This window comes from Aquarana catesbeiana, linkage group LG10 (genome assembly GCF_042186555.1).
Source record: "Aquarana catesbeiana isolate 2022-GZ linkage group LG10, ASM4218655v1, whole genome shotgun sequence".
Classification (NCBI taxonomy): domain Eukaryota; kingdom Metazoa; phylum Chordata; class Amphibia; order Anura; family Ranidae; genus Aquarana; species Aquarana catesbeiana.
The window spans coordinates 144,902,043-144,908,042 of NC_133333.1; positions in this window are offsets into that span (position 1 = coordinate 144,902,043).

Consider the following 6,000-nt stretch of genomic DNA (forward strand, 5'->3'; position numbering starts at 1 on the left):
TTCTTTATGACAGCGATATTCGCTTCTAATGCTTCCTTTCCCATTTCCCAATTTTCCCCGATCCCGTTAATGTAAGAGCACAATATAGGGAGTAATGGTTCTTGCAGCTTTTTATAATAGAGGGCAGTCAGCCCATCGGGTCCTGGGCTTTTCCCATTTGGAATATCCTGGATAGCCCTCTTTACTTCCTGAAGAGTCACGGGGGCGTCTAGCATGTTACTATCCTCTTCCATGATTTTTTTTAGGTTTGCCTCCTTTAGGAACGTTTTACTGGCTTCGTGCCTATGCTTATCCTGTTCTTGAAAACTACTCGCTTTTATTGCATATAATGCCTCGTAGAATGTTTGGAAGGTTTTAGCTATATCTTGCGTTTTGTGTTTAATTTCCCCCGAACAGTTCCTAATTCTTTCAATATAATTACTTGTTTTCTTCTTTTTTAGGGTCCTAGCCAGGTGCCTGCCGGGCTTGTTGCTATTCATGTACCTCTCTTTTTTGACCAAGTAATAAGTTTTGCGTGTTTCTTGTTCCAGGGATGTCCTCAGCTCCTCCCTCTTTCGGAGTAGGTTCATCCAGACCTCCCTCCCTCCTGATGTTTTGTGTTGTTGCTCTAGTTTATATATCTCTTTGGTCAGGGCAAGCCTTTGATTTTTCATTCTCTTATTTCTTTCCCCGCCTATCATCATAAAGATCCCCCTTATGTAGGTTTTATGGGCTTCCCAGATTGTAGCCTCCTTTACCTTGCCAGGAATGTTAATTTTAAAAAACCATTCTAGTTCCTCCTTTATTCTTTTTAAGATATCGTTATCAGCTAAGAGATCTTCATTTAATCTCCACCCAGTGCCCTGTATGTCAGTTTCTCCCACCTTTAAATGTAGACTCACAGGAGCATGGTCCGAGAAGGTCATATTACCGATGGCAACCCCTACTATTTCCTCCAGCATCCTATGCTCTACCAGAAAAAAATAGAGTCTTGAGTATGTCCCATGTACGGGGGAGTAGTAAGTGTAGTCTCTTATGTCTCCCTGTTGTATCCTCCAGACATCTACAAATTGGAGCTGGTGTAATTTTTTTTTAAGTTTCTCCGGCCACACTCCCCTTTTCCCCCGCACATGGGACGTACAATCTCTCTCTGGGTCTAGACACAGGTTGAAGTCTCCTCCCACTATTGCTCTCCCAGTCATAAAAGTCTCAAATTTAGTCAATATGGTCATTGCTGTTCTATAAGTGTTTTTATTTGGTCCATAGATGTTCGCCAGGGAATACTTCCATCCGTTAATTTTCCCTTTCAGGAAGAGATACCTCCCCTCCGGGTCAGAAAGCCTCTCCTCTAGTTCGAATCTCATTCCCCTGACGAACCCTATGGCCACTCCTCTAGCGCCCCTAATTGGTGAGTCACTGTAGTACCACTCTGGGAAATCCCTGGAGTAAATGGTTTGATTCCCATTGGCACTAAGATGAGTCTCTTGCAGCATTGCCACCTCGGCCTTCAAGAACTTTAATTCCCCCAAAATATTTGCTCGTTTAACACAGGCATTCATGCCCCTTACATTGTAAGAAATAATTTTTAAATTAGATGGCATCTCTCTCTTCTGTTTATGTTCGATTTTCTATAAGACAGGCTCCTGATACTGTGAGTTGCGTTGGGCTCTCTCTTACTCCCCTCCCCTCCCATCTCCCCCACCAGCCCCCCCCATCTACTGAGACCCCACAATACCCATCCTCCCTCCCCCTCCCCTTTCCCCGACTTTTTGGGGGTGTAACAGGCCTTAACTCGGCCCTGAAAATATAACCTTGGCTCTCCACCACCACTCGGCCCCCCGGTTGTCCCCCAGAGGTTGAGCTCGGTGCGGGGTTTGGTCGCGACCGCAAGGTTCCTTTTCTTGTACAGGAGCTATCAGCCTCAGCGATCCCTCCCTCGTGCCTCTCACCTTCCCCCCCATTCCGGTCACCTCACCTCCACCACCCTCCACCAGCCCCGTGGTCTTCTACACCATCACTGGATAGGCTATTTGTATGTTTATACTAAAGCATCTATTTTTCCTTTTTCCCGTTTCTTTTCTAGTTTCCTTCCCTCCCTTCCATTTCTTTCTCCTTATTCTAATTTTTAATTATTGCAGGTATGCTACAGATTTCGAACAGGTCTCCAGGTAGGTATTTCCCCTATTGGATCGTGGTTGGTGTTTTTCTCCCACCAGCCCGGGATATCCGCCAGAGGTATTTCTAGGTGTTCGCAGAATTTTTGTGTTTCTTCCGGGAATCTTAGCACGGCCTTTCGGCCTTCTTTGCGTCCAATTAGGCAGGCTGGGAAGCCCCAGGAGTATTGGACTCCATGTGCTTTCAAGGTCGCCAGAAGAGGTTTCTGAATTCTTCTCCTATTGAGAGTCTCTGCAGCGAGGTCTTGAAAGATTTGCAGGTTTGTATCTTTGTACTTAGCCTGGAGGTTTCTCTTTAAGTTGGAGGTTATTTGTTCTTTGTCCGCAAAATTGTGGAATCGCACGATGACATCTCATGGTGGGTCTCCCCTGACGTCTGGTGGTTTTCTTATTCTGTGCACCCTGCCCACTTTCAGCTTTCGGCCGGCTTCCATTGGGTTCATCAGGTCGTTAAAAATTTCTTCCATTTTAAGTGGGAGGTTCTCTATTCCATCTTGTGGTTCCGGAAGACCTCTAATCCGGAGGTTCTTTCTTCTGTTGCGATTTTCTTGGTCCTCCAATCTGTATTTGATATTTCTATGTTCGGCCTGCATTACTTCCATCTGATGTTTCATTTTTTGAATTTCGGCTCCTTGTGTTTCCGCAATAGATTCCACCTCCTCCACTCTTTTCAGTAAGTGGCTCATATTTTCCTGTACTATATTGATCTCCCCCTTGATTGAGGCCTCCAGCCTAGCAAACATCTCTGCTATTTCTTCCTTAGTGGGAAGTATTCTGCCTTGCTGGGGTTCACCTGACAATTCTACTTCTGTATCATTACCTATGGGTCTTGTATCCCCATCAGCCATTTGTCTTCTTGTTCCCGCTTTACCTGCGCGATCCGGTGTCTTATTTTTTGTGCCTGTCGCCACTGTTGCCGCTGTAGCCCCTGTTAACTCACTCGGGCTTTCCTTGCTGCCGTCATTCACCATGTATCTTCTAATTGTACCTGGACTTGAACTAGTCCGGGGTGGGTTTACCGTATTCCCTCTAGTTGACTTGCCTCTCATTTCCCTGTTTCTTCTGGCCCCAGTAGGGACCGACCAATGATATATACTGACCCTGAAGGTGAGAGATTCCCCAAGAGTTGCCCAAAAGTGATGCTAGCTGTGTAACTAATTTCCTATTGTTTGTTTGCGTGTTCCTCCTTAATCGCTCAAAAGAGCATTCAATGCCTCTCGGGAGTCTTCTTCCTGTTTGTACTACTTTTACACTTCTACCTAGAATTCCAGTCCTGAGGGTAAACTGCTAGGCTGATTATGCTTTATTTTTAATACAATCACAAATGGAGACAGGTAGATACAGTCAAATACTCAGGGATGGATGCCAATACACCACCCCCGAGTGTGACCCTAGGTAAGTGTTTAGGTTTGACCTCATATTTTATGGTTTTGGTAAACCTAAAGAAAAATTGTACAAGAAAATTGTATTATGCTTTAGTTAGAAATTTTAGGCTTTAGTTAGATTTAGGCTTTAGTTAGAAATTTTCAGACCTTATATTTCTCTCACTGAGTTAAAACTGTAGGTGAGTTGTCATATTAAAGGCTAAGTTCACCTTTGAAACATGCTACATATTCCACTTGTATTTCGGGTGGAACATGTAACATGTTCCAGCTCCTGCCTCCTCTCCCCCGATCAGTAAGTTTGTCATTAACTGGGTTCTTCAGTTATATATTAAACAATTAAAAGTCAGCAGCTACAAAAACTGAAGCTACTGACTTTTAATAATTAGACACTCACCTGTCCCAGGATGCAGTGGTGTCCTCACAAGGCAGGTTTCTACACCAGGCTTCGGTCACTAGCACCGGCATTCTAACTGTGGGCAACCAACTGTGACGGCTTGTGACTTCACAGCTGGCTACCTGATTGGTCCCGTAGCTTTCTGGGACCTCTGACATGCCCTAGAAGGCTGCGGACAGAGAAGGGGAAGCGTCAGCTCAGATCTGACCAGAAGTGGGGGAGTGGATACTTGTCAAAAACTGGTACCCACTACCCCCCCCCCCCCCCACAAAAAGTTCCAAAACTGAAGGAAGATGGGAAGAGGAGGAAGAGCCTTTTGGGTGATGTTCCGCTTTAATCATGATCCAGTTTCATTTTTGTTTGATGTAGTGCAACTTCGTCATCCCATTCTTTTCACATTGGAGCTGCCACAGAGGCGGGTAGAATGGGTTTGGATCCTAGTATTATTAAGCAATTAGGAAGGTGGCAATTTGTAGCTTTTAAGTTATATGTGAGACCTAACAATATTTTTTGAATTACTTAGGTGGACAGCGAATAGTATGGATAATTGGACATTCATTTGTGTTCTGGGCACACAGAAGAGCATCGTCCCAGATTTATACGGAGTCTTTGGATCTGGATTCTAGGCTTTTTTCAGTGTGTTGGCAAGGTAAAAGAGGTATGGTTTGAGGGGGAACTTCTGACCGAGCTGGGTACTATGGCATATGGTCATCCTCTCCCAGATATTTTGATCATTCATTGGGGGGGAAATTATATAGGTAACCAAAAACTTTGAATTTAATCTTTCAAATTAAACATTACATTCGGTTTATCAAGGCAATGTATGCAGTTCGGTCATTATTTTCTCCGAAATCATTCCTAGATACAAGTGACTGAGCTCTGTAGTTTTTCGCCCTTTTGAAAAAGTAATAAAATGTACAAATAGAGTTGTTGAAAAGTTTATGGTGCTTGGTTATGGTTTCTCATATCGTCATTTATAATTGGAAGATGGTATCCCGGGCCTTTATCGGAAGGATGGAATTCACTTGTCTGATATCGGTTTGGATATAATGAACAATAATCTCCAGACATGTATCGAGCAGGCCGCGGTTTGGGTGTAGCCAAGAGGGCTTGCAGCCCTCCTGTCTATGTGGGGACAGTTTAATAAATACTGATGTGGTTTTGTAATACAGCTTGAGCTGTAATAGCTGAGCTGAGTAAATGGTTATTGTATATTTAAGAAATGGAAAAAGGTCCCCCGAGCGGGGTTTTTAGGCAGCTAACCATAGATATGAACAAGGCATTAAATAAAATATTATATTAAAGTGCTTTATTGAAGGGTAATGAATGAATGTAACATATAAATATAAATATAAAATGGGAGCTCCAGTGGGAAAATACCCATACCAAATACATATAATAGCAAACATAGGTTATACACAGCATATGATAAGGCTATTGCATAACAATCCTGACGCGTTTCGACCCATGAATTTTGGGGTCTCTTCAGAGGATGAGTTTGCTACAAAAAAGAAGAAAAATTTATAACAGTATGTCCAGCTTATTTAAAAGAATTACAGCATAGGCAAGTTTGTTTAGCAACACTTTGCACATAATTACCACTGAGTTTGGATGTACCCCTCGATCAGAGCCTCCCCACACAGCAGCCAGACCATCCAGTGTGCCCGCACGTAGCAGCACCCCAGGAAGAAGGGGGAACAGGAATCCACTTGATATGGCTTGCAAGGAGTCACACGTATAATTGCCCCCCTACCAACACACCACTGGGGGGTGGGGCCGGAACCTACGAAAATTGTCAGAGCGTTAGCTCCTGAATATACCCATATAGGTTAGTAGTTAGATTTAACTATTGGGCGGTCAGAAAGTATTGTAATAATCTATTGCAACTTGAATTGATCATGTGAAGGATAATAGAATGAGTGGAGTGACTATATTGGTATAACCAATATAGAATATGTCAGGGATGACCTTGTCCTTAAATGCTGACAATGGCAGTGATAGGAAGAGAAGTGAAGGATGTGCACAGTGAATGTGATGTGTGAATTTGAGGAAAAAGTGCATGATATTG